General features: G+C 35.3%; 1 protein-coding gene across 1 annotated transcript in view; it reads right to left on the reverse strand.

Annotated features, from left to right (window-relative positions):
• LOC107193751 (fibrillin-1-like) overlaps positions 1-16,844 on the reverse strand; it is a 130,050-nt gene that overhangs the window by 85,721 nt on the left and 27,485 nt on the right.

Below are 16,844 nucleotides of genomic sequence, written 5' to 3' on the forward strand. Positions count from 1 at the left end.
TCTTATTAGGTTTGGAATAAATTAGAAAATAAATTAGATAATTGATTCATTGAATGTTCTGTTTTTTACTGTACTTTACAGGCCTATATAGGCTATAAATGCATAAAATCCGCAGTCTAATCATAAATGTTAAACTGATCAAAATGAGTTTTGTGGGTGCTTACAGTGGAGACATAAGAGTACCTCATAAAAATTATTTCAGTTAAAAAAATAGTTTTTAACCATTCATTTTATAAGTGTTATAAAGAAGTACAATATTATAATAGCTGGGCACTATATACAAATTTTACAAAATGAGGATATAGCCTTATTTGTTTCTTCGTGAACAAATTTTCAAAAATATGGAGTCTTTAGAATGGGTCATATCAAAATTAATTGAATTTAACGCTACCTACGTCGAAGCACATCCTCTCGACCGCTCGAATTGTACGGTAATAGGCTAGCTGGCACGGCTCGACCGGACGAGCCGATGTGATTAATTTTCATATGGCCAATTTTAGTCTCCATATTTTTGAAAATTTGTCCGTAAAGAGGACAAATAGAACTATAACCTCATTTTTTCAAATTTTTATATAATGTCCCGCTATTATAATATTGCATTTCTTTAAAAGTGTAAAATAAGTGGTTAAAAACTATTAATTTTTAACCGAAATAATTTATATTAAATACTTTTATGTCTTCACTGCAAGCATCCATAAAGCTCATTTCGATCAGTTTGTTAATTATAATTTAACAATTATGATTTATTCGAAAACACATTGACACTATATTTCAAACAGTTGTAAAATAAAAAATTTTCATAATTTTCGAAGATTTTTCGAAATACGTTTATATATCACTAAAGACTACAACATATCCAAGTGTCACGATGTCATGAAGACCAACGCCTCAGTCGTTTCATAGTCGCGATCCGCCTCGAATAAAAAAGCGATTGAGGCAATAATAATTGTCTCAGCGAATAATAATTTTTTCATTCTCCTTTCCTTACTTATGTTCTTTCTTTCATCCCCTCTTTACGATTCTCTTTCCACATCACTTACTTTTCATGCATTCTCTCATAAACGCTTGTTTGACCTCTCAAGGTCAGACCAGTTTCCAGTAACATTTGTAATTTATATTTTCGTAAAAAAAACGGAACATATACTTTCGAGCTGTATATAAAAATTTGTGCGATTTTATCATCGATTGAATAGTGTTCCTTGTAAGGGCTTCTAATTTTGCACACTAATATTAGCGTCTATTCAGGTACGCGCGCCATTACTGGGGCAGAGCTTGACAAACGGTCGAATATGGATTCGTTGTTTAATTGGTAAACGTAACATTTCAAGTTCCACTTTAAAGTCTTTCCGGCCGAGACAAGAGCGGGATATGCCGTACGCTGAGCGAAAACCCAATTAACCCCGCGATCCAAGTAAAATTAACAGCCGATCGCGTCACCGGAACGAATCCAGGACTAGAGGCCGATTTTAATTCTCACTTTTGCCCGGGCGCGACCATTAAATCTCCGCGGTAGAAGGCCGGTTCCCGCCCCGGACCGACCCACCGCGAGATTGCGAATCGATATTACGGTCGTCGAGCTATCGAGAAAGTCCAGCAATTTTCACCGCGCCCCGTTTTCCCCGTGTTCGTGTCTAATTGAAACTACAGCACCTCACCACCTCGCTGCTGCCGTTCGGACTCACGATAATATCTTGATTCGACGACTTCATCGGATTCAAGAGGTTAGTGCGCTTGAAAAGGACCAACGACAAAGAGGGCGCTGATTTCGCGCAGCGTCATCGACGGAATTCCAGGCGAAACTGGTAACAGTGTCCTCTGGATTATTGGTATATGGCGTACCGGAATGTTCAATTCTGACGTAATAGCAACGTTTGAGTACGGCATTGGACACTGTTCAACTTCAGTTGACAATAATAAGTACAGACGAGAGAGTAAATCCGGGTGAGATGCCTCGTCGATAAAGATGCCTTGGTGAAGGGGTTATCCCACATTGGAGCTCAAAATTGAAAGCCAGTTTTTGGCAATTTTTTTCAAAAATGATAAAGTACATTGGAATCTATTAAAAGACATTTATTGTACATACAGGGTGAGTCAATAAGAGCTACTATCTAAAATAACTCGTTACCTATTGATTGTATCAGAAAACGTTTGAATGAATCACGTAGCATTATAAGGGATGCATCGGACGGATGCAATTAAATTTTTTTACATCTTGTTTTTTTTAGATATCAAGGTCACCTTGAGGTTTGTTACCACGCTGTTGCCAGTAGAAGGACGAATCCAACGACTTATAGCATGATGGTACTAAAAAAGAAGATATATTGACCTTGAAAAAACTCAAGGTCACGTTGATATCTAAAAAAGAATAAGATATAATGAAATCCAATTGTATCCATCCAATGCGTCCTTTTAAATGCTATATAACTTATTAAATGGTTTTCTGATACACCTAATAAGTAATTAGTTATTTTAGATAGTAGTTCTTATTGACTCACCCTGTACCCTCAGGTCCGCGAAAATAATTTTTTTGCAAACAAAATGAAGATGCTAGAACAAAAGCAAAACATTTTTATTTTCTACATGAAATTTATTAAAGATGTACGTAGGAATTTTAAGATTGTTAAAAACTTTCGCTAATTATTCGGACTGGGTCCATCCTCGCCGATTTCAATGACCTTGAAATATGTTGTCAAGGTCATCATTCTGAACAACTTTTCCCTATACATGTTACCGCCGCTCGGCCTTAGTTTCCGAGATTAGTGTACTCAGGAAAATATGTTTTAATTTACATACTTTTTCAGGTTGTTATTTATTAATTAATTATTATACCACGCATTCAACATCCCACCAAACACAAGACACACACACGATGTGAAAATATGTAAATATGTAAAAAATACGAAATTTTGTGTCTAACTAATCAGACTTTATTAATACGTGTAATGATAAAAAAAATTCAAGGGTCTTGTTTGAAATGAATATCCTTTGTTTTGATACAACCTTGCAAACGAAGCAGCCAATTCGCTATCACGGCACGCACGATTTCTAAGGATAAGTACCTATATATGTGACTAGCTGCTATTGCCAAATTTGTTGTAGTAAACGACTATTTCGTGCACTGGTTTCTGTTACCAAGAGTTCATTACAACGTTTTATACAAGATTTTACACGGACACATTGGGAGCTCCAAAAACGCGAGACACTTTTAACCCTCCGAGCACGGAAACATGGTCACCGGTCCCTTTGTCACTTTTGGCCCCAGACCGATATTCTATTACTACACTGCGACGGCGAGGCTCGAGCTCGAGGCCCTCACCGACACTGACTAACGCAGTGCCAGTATGGCTCGAGCTAGAGATCCTCACCGATATTACTACACAGTGACGGTGTCTCGAGCTCTAGCTCACCATGTATACAATGTAATGATTAACTGCTTCCACATTACATTTGGATTTTCATGGTCCTTATTACACTAACTAGAATAAAAATCTCGTGAATTATAAAACAAATTATATTTATTAGTCAGTACTTCTGCAGCGTCTTGGCCCGGTCGTTCGCATGTAAACAAACATCGGTCGCTATGCGATTTACGTGACAGCTCCGTCACTGTGTGCATGTCGCTCTCGCCACGCGTGACCCAGGGACCGTGCTCGGAGGGTTAACATTAGGTTTACGGGAATTTATCGTGTAGGTATCTCCACGGCACGCGTCAACGAACCCGCAGATTTTCTTTAAAAAACAACTTATTTTATATAATACACAATTTATGATCTCTGAAATTAATGCATAGCTATAGAGATAGGTATACCACATAGAGAATTTCGAGGTTAGAAAGCATTCGAAATGCGTCAAAATGACGCGTCCCGTAAACCTAGTGTTAATGTGTACGGTGTGCACTAATGGCACGACGACCCACTCCCAGCGGCGCACCGCCCCCAGCCACGCCGTCGCGAAAGGGTTAAAGATTGATTTTTTCAAACACTAGACATGCTGAGAAACATGGTTTGAGTTAAGACACAGTCATGAGGTAGGAAAAAAGTCAAAATTTGTTAAAGTGTTATTATACAATTTAATTTAGTATACATCCAACGTTGGTAATTCTAGTGTTAATATAAAACATTCCCATCAGAAGACATTTGTAGAACCGTTCCCGTCAGTCACTTCCGAACCTCTCGAAGCTGCTCTAATTGAAAAAAAGAAATTGTAAATTCCCCTCGGTTTCCTGCGATTCTTAGAAATTGGCATATCATACTGCTGTCATTAAAGATTCGCGGAAGCATAAGATCATATTCGCCGAAAGGTGTCTCGGCGAACGATAATGTGCTCGATGCGAAACTCAAAGTGTCGCGCCACTTTAGATAGGCGTAACGCGTCGAGCACTCCGACCACATCCCCAGGATGAACATTTTTCGGAGGCCGACCTCGTATCGACGACCGTAAATCAAATAAGCGATATTCTTATGAAAATATAAGATGCGAATGGGGTACAGGCGCGAGACGACGGAACGGCGGGGGTTCGTCGCAAAACCATTCAAACGGAGATAGGATCGGGAAGTATAAGTATTTGTGTAAAAGCTTCACGATTTATTTGCCCGATAAATCGGGGATCCGTGTTACCCTCATTATTTTGTAAATATCTCGTTAACTATTAGGTTTAGCACGTATGGAGGTCGACACATTTTTACTCACAATTTGATACTCTATCTGTGGTACAAAAAATAATTGAAATCTCTGAAATGCCTCCACCCACAAAAAAAGCACGTACCTTATAAAATGTGCCCCTTGATGCAATTTAAGGTCCGCGCCTCAAAATTTTCATAAAATGTACCGTTATTTACGTACTCTAAGTGATCTCTTAATATCACGTCAAATATTGTGTTTTCAATAACCTAAACGTATACCTTTTATACACAGTATTACATGAAGAATCAATTTTTATAGTATTTACTTACAAATAACAAATGTTATGCTTTTTATTATTCCCATAACCGGTAGATATACTCTTCTACACTAATACTTTTACAAAACATTCGTTGTCGGTGTTTCGAATAATCAACATTTCCGATAATTGATGTTCTACTGTATTTGTAATATTAATTGTTTCCAGTTTTAGTAAAAAATTAGTTCAGAATTAGTGCTCGCTCCGTCCCCTAGTCACTGACCTGACCCTGGAGGATGAAATTGTTCAATACGCCGTCAATACTTTGATCGATTCGACGATCCAACCCCGAAATTGCTTAGAACAGTCGAGAATTGGTGAACGTTCCTAGAGTGGTTTGGAAATTTGTCGAGTGGTGGTTAAGGAACGTGCCCAGTCGGACACGTCGTCCCTTGTTCCGTTCAGCGTGCTTCAGGGGCACGAAATTTAACGGTATAGCATACCTCGAATACACCGCGATTGAGACACGCCAAAGGATATCACGTGTCGCAGAGGATACAGCCAAGTACCGTATCATTCGATGATAGTAATTTTGACGAAACTCGTTCCTCGTGTTAGTATTCGTTGTAATCCTATTGAGAATTAAGCACTTGTATAACATTCTATGATATTACTAGATGACCTGTCTACCTCACATAAAAGAGTAAATAAATGAAACAAAAGAGAATAAATTAAAATTAAAAAGAAATATGGGTAAATATTAACAGTAAGGAAGCAACCTCCGATTTCGGTGATTTTTCAATATGTTGTCAATGTTATCCCTTTGAATAGTGTTGCGACGGTTTTAGTTTGGCGTTACCATTTGTAAAAATGTCATTATTAAAACTTAACGCAGGAATTCGTCTATTGTTTTTTGGGGAGTGACTATAAAAAAAGTTACTTTTTTTCTTGAGCTGTCTCTAACCAACTCCAATTAATGCTTCAGAGTTGGGCACAGTTCAAGATAGAAAAGTCATTCAGAAATGGTTAGAGACAATTCAAGGAAAAGGTATCATTGTTCGTTTAATAACTTTATAATAAACAACATTTGATAACTGAAACTGTCTGAAGATCATTCAGGAGAGTGTCCTCGACAATATATGCCAAGGTCAAGGTCATCGGTCATTTTGCTATCAATACTACTAAAGTATGATAGTAAACTTTTGTTTGACAATAACCTTTTTACAAATAGCGAACCGTAATTTAAATCTTCACAGTACTACTCAGGGTGATAACCTTGACGATATATTAAAAAATCATCGAAATCGGAGGTGGCTCCCTTATTGTAAATATTCACCGAAATATGGACTGGTTAATAAGAAAGACTTGAAATTGAACACTAAAAACAAAATAGTAATATATACGACGATTATAAAACCAATCTGAATACATGGACCACAGTTATGAAACAAACATAACAAAAAATCTACAAAGGAAATATCTAAATGATTTAAAAATAAGCCACGGACCAGTGGATATGTACCTTCACGTTCCATTTCTTCAAGCATGCTATACAAATTTACCGAGTGTACTTTTAAAATTTTGATCGACAAATAAATAATTTCGAAGACAGAAGCAATTTTCTGTTTTCGTAATACATTAGAAGGTAGTTCGTCATTTTCAAAAGAGTATGTGATTACTTAATATGAAGGTGCTAAACATATGTGGAAATTAAAGAACACTTCCATTACAACGTCTTCTGTAAACATTGAAGAGAATACATATTACAGTAACATAAACTTTACCTACAAACTGTATTTATTCAGTAAAACAATCAAGTCGCTTGTGTTATTACAAGAAAGCACAAAATCCTTTCCAGTTTCAAAAATATTGATTCTCAGATCCACGTTTACTGAGGATTTTTTGTTAGATTCACCGAATACTATTGTAGAGTAGTGTCCATAGAAACTGCACCACCTCAAAAAAACATCAATGTCTTTCGTTTAACATTCACATGAGTGGTAATCATCTGTATTATTGGGCATTAAAGCTTTTTAAGATTGTAATGTACTTGTACAGATGGTGAATTAAATCGAGAGAAATGAAGAAGACCTCTGACAAAATAAAAATCCGAGGTAAAACTCATTCGCATTTTGAACGTAAAAAAATGTTATTACTAATCATGAAAGAAGCAAAATGAAAGTCTAGTCTCTATTTATATAAACTATTACTATGACAATAAATATCTGTTTTTGCTTTTCAAATCTGGAATGTGAAAATAAAATAATGGTTGTTCAAAGTGTTCAATTGTCTGCACGCGAAGGCAATTTAGTGCAGAAAATTTTAAAAGTCTTAGGAACTTTACTAAAAAACCTTATTCCTTGCTCAAACATATTCATTCTTCGTAACACAAAGGAAAGATTTCATGTTAGCATGACCAAAGAAACTCCAAGTTTTTAATAGTTTGTACAGTCTACGGTCCAAAAGAACATTCGAGGCAAATTTTCAAGTAAAACTGAAAACTCGTGCCACGTTGGTAATATTCGAAGAACACGATACATTATCGTAAATGAGTGTTTCGTGCAGAAAATTAAAATGATTTTTTTTTAACATTTGGTAATTATTCACAATAGGGGACTCCTCGCCCATTTGGTTGACCTTGAAATATCTTATGAAGGTCATCAGCTGTACAACTTTTCCCTATACATGTTTCCGCCGCTCGGCCTATTTTTATGATTTTCCTGTAACTCTTACAAATTGTTAATATCACAAATAGTAAGTAAGTATGTACAGTGGCGGCCATATACTTACGTGCAAGTCGAATATTAATTTTCAAATGGCACACAGCTTTCTGTGAATCATGCAAAAATATCTAAAATATGTTTTTAGAGTCTTTGAACCTTCTGTTATAAAGTCCCAGTAAAGTTTTTTTCATTCCCAGAATTCAAGGTGATTTATGTTTACTTTTTTATAAGCTACTGTTTTTTGGGCGTCTATCTACGTCTGTTTACATTGTATGCCGACTGTTGAACGCTGACCGACGTTCGCCGCTCGACGCCGTCAGCGCGTTTTTTCGAGCTGGCTGGCTGGCCAAATTTATTTATAGATTTCCTCGAAGTTTTCGGATAAAGATAAAAATGAAAGATGAAAATATCGTCAACTCTATGAGTGAAACGCCATGATTACATAAAGTAACTTTTACTCATCGAGTAATTCTCGTTGAATAAATTTATTTAATCGACGCTCGTCGATAAAGTTACTTTTTTGTTCAAGCTTTAAGTAATGATAAAATTTTTTTTATCTTTTTTTCTTTATTTACAATTTTTATTTGGATAAAAATTTTGCCCATCTCTGTTTCAGATACATTGCTTTCGTATTTCAATTATAAATGCGTGGAGAAATGCGAGTATCGGACTACCTGACCGTCGAAAATTCATACTTTTATACTTCTTGATGAAGCACGTTCTCGTATCCATCTTTAAATCGTGTCCGGAACGTGTAATTATTTCAATGCGAAAGCATTTCCTCATCGCCGGAAATTTATAGTTACATTCGGTAACAATAGCCGCATTGTTAAACGAGTTTTTAACAACGGGGCCATTAAAAATGTGCCCCGAACGGGAGTAAGATGAAAATTCAAATTAAAATAACATCCTGCCGGACGATTCAGGTGCTCGATCCAGGCTTGATTTTCCACTGTAATTTTTGCACCGGTGCCTATAATATTCTCAGCTAGAGTTCACACTTCTCTAACGAACGGCGGGTTATACATAATTATTACGCTCGTAATGCAGAGTGTATGAACGACATAAAGTAATTTTAGGAGAAACGGTTTACATTTATTCGTTTCATGTTATTAGCTGTACTAATAAGTAATCCGCTATTTTTTTTAAATTGTGATATAATATTTATAATAGGTATCCTACATTAAAAATATTTTCGTAATATTTCACCGAATAACAATGATATGAATATAACTGACATAGCAGAAATTCTTCATATGCGTAGACGAATATGTACGGATTTTTTCAAGAAATAGCGGATTACTTATTGGTACACCTAATAAAATTTATGAGGTGGGTCCAAATATATTAAAATAAATGTACCATAGTGTTGGACAAAGTTGATTTAAAATAATACATAATACAACCTTGGTAAAATTAAATGACAGCACATTCCAGCATGGTGTTTTAATTGATAAGTATGTGATACCAAATCGAAAGTGCAGAAAAAAAGTTGTAAATATATTATGGAAATGATTGATTTCTCTGGAAAACAAAACATCAGTTGACGGAAAAACTAGATTGCATTTTTGACTCAGTTTTATATTTTAAAAAAAACACTCCTTTGCTGCTTGTACCGCCATTTCAACTGTACCTTATATAAGAAGTTCAACTGAATCTTTTTCTAATGTTTTTGTCGTAATATACAACATTGTATACATTTTGCCACGAGGATAATCCGCAGGCAAAATAGGAAAAATTTCAAAGTTATATGATAATTGTTTTACGCTTCATTGATAAATTAATAATCTGGCACCATAATGTATAGAATTTTCATTTTAGTACTCAATAATGTAATATACTTCTAATATACGAGCAATAAGTTAATAAAACGAGACTTTGCTACTATAAAATAAGATCACTTTATTTTATGTTGTTATCGTAAATTACTTTACAAATCGATGATTAGTATTTATTTCGAACTGTAAACCTTTGGAAGAGACCCCGGTTCAATCGTAAATAAAATTTATCGGCAGGGGCCAAGCGGAATAAAATCAAAATGGAAGAGTAGTCTTCTGGGAAACGACAACCGGCCGAGAACAGCGAAACGGCAACGCCAAAGGGGACAGCAGACTGTGAAATTTTTGCGGCGTAAATAATTTTTTCGCGACATAACAGTTTTTAATGTTCAAATACTCTGGAATGGTCGAGCTGTTCACATTTTTATATTTCAAGATGACCGATGTCGTGTTCCGTGTAAAAAAACAGTTCGTGAAATGCTAGTAGCTAAAAAATCAAGGAACTGTCGGTGAAGTCTGACATCTTAAGCAATCCTTGACGTTAAAAAAAAAGTAGAATAAAATAGAAATGAACCTATAGAAATTTTATTTTTCATCGTTACATCTGGCATTTGATCGCATCGTTCATTAGTTCGTAGTAAAACCTTTTGAATGACTGTCCCAAGACTGTGCACTTTGATAATAAGCAGAAAAATACAAATTTTTAGAATGTGTAAGGTTATATGTATAACGGAATTTGCGTACCTACGTATAAAATATACTATTTATTGTAAAATATATATGACAAAAGTGTAAAATACGTATTTATTGACTCTATTACGCAAGTTATGATAATTATAAGTAAATCGTATATATACGTGAAATAATTTTAGTAAAATTCTTTAACGTCATGTTGTTGGAGACTAAAAGAAATATTATATAATAAATGGAAACCAAAGGCATCTTGTTCTTGACGAAGATGATAATGTTTTTAGACGTCGTTGAAACTGTCTTCATTTGTTTTGTAGACATTCACCATAGTCTGTTATTATCAAATCCATTTATGCTTGCGTAGTACCTATTTACCTATTCTACTCAAGAGATTGTTCTTTCTAAAGCAATTCATTTAGAAAAGTATATTTATACATATTCGTTTGATTTAATGAATATCATTTTCATATTTGCAATTATTTTGTGATACTGTAATAGAAATCGGTATCCTGTGAGACAAATCGTATTTAACGATATGAAATGAATAATAAATAACGGTCTTAGGGATTCCCACTGGAGAGCTAAATCTTTAAAAGAAACATGCCGCTTAAACAAATTAGTTAAAAATGATATTTATTTGGGGAATATGAACATCATAAATAAAGGAGAGCGGTAGAGCGAGCCGCGGTATCGGTGCTCTCCGTCGGTGTCGACGCGTACCGAACGATGCCGAAGATAGTCGGAGCGGGCGACCGGGAGAGAGCGAGAGCGGTAGAGCGAGCCGCGATATCGGTGCTCTCTGTCGGTGTTGACGCGTGCCGAGGAATTTCGGTGGTCTATGGGAGGAGGTGTGCGAGCGAGAGAGTACAGTAGAGCGTGCCGCGGTATCGGTGCTCTCCGTCGGTCCAACGCGCTAGTGAGTTGCGTCACCCAGTTTATTGACTTAGCCGTGTACGCCGTGTACCAAGGTCGTACCATCCCGTGCAGGTCTGTGCTTGCTTCCTCACTTTCTCGTGAACCGTCGCGGAGGGTGGTCGCGCGTCTCATACTCGTCCTTTCTCTTGTTACTAACCCATTGTTTGTTGCAGGCATTCGACAACCATCAATTTATTTACTGTGCATATCATTAATTTATTTACTGTGCATATTGTTGTGTCCCCTCTCTTGTTACTAATCCCTTGTATGTTACAGATGTTCGAGAACCATTGGCTTCGATATTTATATTCTTATGTACTGTGATTCATTTACTGTGATTTATTTACTGTGCATATTATGTATTCTATGTGTATTGTATAATGAAAAATATTTTTCCAAACAGTTATTCCATCGAAAGAAGACATCGATCAACGTCTACATCTTCAAAGCGTGCGTCTACCACTGCGTTAAGTTACTGTAAGTTAAACTTAAATCATAATTCGATATTCATTGTTATATTCATATTCATCATCACATCGTTTATTATTAATTTTAGTCTATCTATTAATAGACTTAAATTGTGATCAGCCATTGTGCATACCAAGTTATTATTAATTCATTTTGCTCGTTGATTTCTCTACACAGACTTGGGGTATGGGCAGTGGGTCTGTACCTATTATGGTACGGGCAGTGGGCCTGTGCACTAAGACTGTTTGCCGATCCCTCTGGTTTCTATTGAGAAGCCAGATATCGGACGTGTTTAGTCTTTGCCTGGTAAGTAGGATTTGGAGTAAAGGCTCGTGCGCGCCTGGGTACAACGTACCCGCCTACGGAGTAGTCGGGAGTCTGCTCCGTAAAAGGACTCTGTTTTACAGGGGATCTCGCTTGCACTACCATACTTGGTCATGACCTGTGCTCGGGTCTGGTACGTAGGTGACCAGCCCAAAGGGCCTGGAAAGTGAGAGATGGATTCGGGTTTGCGAGGTTGCGCCCGTCTTTCCTATTTTCTTAAACCAGGTTCTGGCGACAACACTTTCATCGCGATACTTGTTCATACTGTAGTTTAACGTGGTTCATCGTAGAATTAATTTTTGGCTTGGTATATTAGGTGCGTAAACGAAATGATCGATGGAACTTTTTCCATTCCGTCTATCTCTTTCGTTTGAGTATTAGCGACTACATTGCGTTAAATTTGTTATTTCGTATTACTAGCATTAATTCGTATTAATTAGAATATTAAGATAATATTAGTTCTAAGCTGAAGAACGAAGACAACCGACGAGGGAACTTAGTTTTTTATAGGTTTAGGCTCAAGAAAGAAGTCATCCGCCGAGGGATTTTAGTATCGGTAGTATTACATAGTTAAGATTTAAGTTATTTATAAGGTTTATTGTGAAAGGTGGGTAGATGTAGAACTTGTGATTCCATCTACCTGCCTTGGGCCTCCACTCGCAGCAACCTCCTCGTGGTGAGGCCTGGGCAATCGGTATTATCTTCGGTGAAGTACTGTAAACTGAAGACAATATCGAGCTAATGGCTGCGCACTTCGAATCTATCTCATAAAACCACGTTCTATATTACATCGAACTAGGATGATTTTAGAAATCGATATGATTCAAAGTGTGAAAATGTCTAGTACTTTGAATGTTTTAGAAAATTATTCGCGATAAAGATGTATGGAACTACTGAAAATTACTTTAGATTCGTTTTCCTTATTTTGTAACTTCTTTGATTGAAATATGAATGCTGCTGGAAGTATGAACATTTTCACAGGACAATGATATTAATGGAACTTTAAAACTTTTTTAAGTGTTACAGTGATATTTCGTTATATGTTCCATAATGTCAATAATATTGATTTCCCCGCAACATCCATGATTGTTACAAATGTTAATATAACGAAATATCTTTTATGCGATGTTTGTGGTGTAATAAAAATCTGTTTCGATTACGTTTTTGATACGTATTACTCACTTATATGTAATAATATAGAATAAAAATATATTGTTAGTCCGATATTTGAAAATATACATGCGTTCGTTGTTACTGTTAAACTGTTGTAATAACAATAGAATAATAGAATAATTTACTCAAATGTACATAATAATACATATACATATTCATAAAAACAATATGAAGCGCAATAACTTTTTTGTACGTGAAAAAAACCGAACTATTTGTTATCTTTTTATAATAGGGTTATATATAATATGTTTATATTTATTATATTAAATTTACAGTTATATTCAGTTCTACTTTTACTACGTAATTTAGCTGGTGTTTAATACTTTTGAGGAGAATAATAGATTTTTTTTAGACGATTTTATGTAAAGTAGACATGCACCATATATGTATATGTATAATAAATGATTTTGCAATTTAATTTAACAATGAAAACTATATTGACTAAAGTATACGGGTATTTTAAAATCTGGACAGTAAATTATTTATTAATGAAAAGTAACCAAATTATGTTTCAACTCAATTTTTTCCAAAAATTGATTTATATAACTTTCATAATAATCGGCTCGAATATAGTTTCACAATTACTTTCGTATTAACTGCTTGGAATGAGCTGGTATACGCGAATTATATTCGTACTATTTGATTTTTTTCGAACCACTCTGCAATTATGAAATGAAGCGTACAGTATATCAACATCGCTACGACCGATCGCGGAACTTGGATTCGCTGGTTCGTATGTTAGGACCGGAAGATGTGGAAAGCGATGCGTGGAATTGCCTCGATAGGAAAATCCATTACAACTTCTAGCAAAACTTTGGTCTCGATGATGTACACGGTGTGCTATCTGGGCCACAGACGTGTTAAAAACAAATTACCAATTTTGATTTATGTCTCTTCATATTGTAAATTTAAACCAGTACCGTTTTGTACTTTAAAGGCACGTTTAACACAAATAAGTTGGAAAATTAGTATTTTCGAAAGTAGTGCGATATCGATAAATATAGCAAACAAAAATTACACAATTTCGAAGGAGTGTTACAAGCTTTCATTTAAAATAAGACAAATAATATTTCAAATTACAAATAAATAACGAACAATATTTGAAATAGTGATTTTATTTGAAATTGCATAAATAAGTATGTTAGTTTAAGAGTTAATTTAGATTTACCTACAATTAAATTATTGTTTGTTATTTTTGAATAATAGATATTATTTATTATATGCTACTTGAACACAAATGAATGTTATATATATTTGGTCGTGAGTGTTGTAATGTTAGTAATCGACAACAAAGTATATAAATTGAAATAGCGCGTGCAAATAGATAAATTATTGGATCTCCTTTTCTCTGTTATTAAGAAATTCGATTGTTTAAAATATTCTGACAACATACACACATACATATTATTGCAACGCCATAAGAAGTCGTCCTGCATTTTGGTAAAACGACCCTTATGACGTATTTATCTGAAGATAGTTATATCGAAAGGGTTGCCAAGAGGAGTTTATTTAAAAGAAATTGACAAGAGCCTCTCTGATGGACAATCTTGGAGAGCAGATGTATTTTAAATCGGTTCTACAGTTACGTTGTACAAAGTTCTGTTAATAAATACTTTGTGTGTTGAGTTACGTGCGGCGGGACAACCCGCCTTAACAATATTTTCACTGCTAAAATATTTCATACGAGCTTATTGAATGTGTCATATGTATTATCCTCTAAGCAGCAACTAATTGAAATTCAATGAAATAAAGAGACCAGTCACAGGAAATGTAAGCACTCTGCAGAATTTTGATAAAAATGTGGGATACTTTCGCAGGGTGGATTGTACACGCCAAATTAACAAGAAAGATTTTTGGACCGGTTAATCCCGATTTTAAGTGCATCATAAACAGCGACGTCTATACATGTGAATTATTGGTAATATGAAAGAATTCTTGTAATTATTGTCAACGGTTAGATAAATCATAAAATGCTACATATCTTGTCGAAGTATCATTTGGTATATTGCATGGCTTATCTGCTACATTGAAAAAATGTATGCAAGGGGAATGATACACCAGACACAACGATTCATAAGAAACAAAATAGGTATCCAATGTAAATTGATTTGTTGAATAAATCTGTGAAATAAATAATTTAAGATAGGTGCATATGTTACATATGTTTGTTGTTTGTAAATGTACACACACATATGTCTACATATGTATATTTATTTTTCTGTTGCTGTTAAATAGATCTTTTAATACCATTCATTTTTCCATGAAAACTTTGTTCCTATCTCTTACAGTGACAAGATATACTGAAAAAAACGAAAAATTCGACAAACTGTAAGGAGTGGTTCCACCCATTTAACGTGCAAGTCGGCAGATAAGAGAAATTGTACCATGTATAACTCGATACCCTCTACAATCTCACAAAGTTTCATTAGAATCGGGACCTGCGGGTTGGGAAAACCTTTCTTGTAAGTCAAAAATAAAAAATGCCGAAGTTGCGTTCCAGGCCTCCTTTCCGAATTACTGTGGGCTACGTCTGACGCAATTGATTATCTACTACTTACATAATTACATATACTACTTACAACAGTCGATTTCCAGTTGATACACGGTATCGATCGATGGCCTAGGCTTAGTTAAATGTCTGGATGAAGTTAAGTAAATTAAAGGAAACATCCGTGCACATTTAGCTGTCATAGTTAGTAAAGAATACATTCTTCATTGCTCATGTATACTCAGTATTGTCTCGTTTTTAACAGGTCAACAATGCAACCCTTTTACATCATATGTAAGAATTTAGATATATCAAATATGTTTTCTACTATTAATTTGTATTTCTATATATTTTGTATCTTTCATGTCAATTTCCAATTTACGCACCATGTTTGTAACAATTCAATAAATTCCGTTCTTGCAAGGTAAATACTCATTTACTACTCTCGCTGTACGACAAAATTTTCTTCTATACATAAGTGTTAATTTTTTTACAACCAAGCTGTCACCATATCGTTTACACCAGGCCTGGCCAACCCAAACGTTACAGCGAGCCGCACTTTAGGTAAACATGCTTTTAAAAAACGTAATACAAATACAAAATGAATAAAACTTTATTGTTATACTATGATTCAATATAATTAATTCTCGGGTCTTAATTAATGAGATATTTGTTTATCCTTTCTTTCACTTAATTTTTGGAAATCTATATTTATGTTCGACGTTGCACATCTTAGCTGGTTTTCTAAATTGGCATCAGTTAATGAAACACGTGATGAACTCTTTCTAATTTTCATCTTCGGAAAAAATGTTTCACAAACATATGTGGGTCCAAAAGCACTTATAACTCGTTGAGCAAAATATTTTAAGTTGGAATATCTCTCGGATATAATATAAGTATTGTCATCATTTCACTCTCCTACATTACTAAGTGCAAAACCGATTCTTTCAGTAACATTTGGCGATCGTGGATATCAAATATAGAACTGGAGTTCGTAGTCGCATTTGCGCATTATAACAATGACACATGCAAATTTTCATTTATACAACGATAAACAAAAGTTCCAATAGAAATATAAAATCCAGGCCTGGTTTATACCATCAATTTACTGGACACCCTATATGGACGGTAAGGAATGATCGTAAAAAATTTGGCACAATGAATCCCACGAATTATGACGAAGCCGTCACGACAACGAAACAAAGAATAGATCTCGTTCCCGAAATGGACGCAATTCCATCTCGTTTGGACTGTCGCAGATGTAATCCGGGCCATGCGCCAATCGCCACGCATGTGCCCGCGACGCCGGCCAATGTCTTTCGGTGTAGAAATTGCAAATCTCCTGTCTCATAGTTCCCCTTGACCCCAAGGGGGCCGAAACGAGAAGCCGGGAAAAGAGAAAGGGA

The sequence above is a fragment of the Dufourea novaeangliae genome, unplaced genomic scaffold, assembly GCF_001272555.1.
Source record: "Dufourea novaeangliae isolate 0120121106 unplaced genomic scaffold, ASM127255v1 scaffold24, whole genome shotgun sequence".
Lineage (NCBI taxonomy): Eukaryota > Metazoa > Arthropoda > Insecta > Hymenoptera > Halictidae > Dufourea > Dufourea novaeangliae.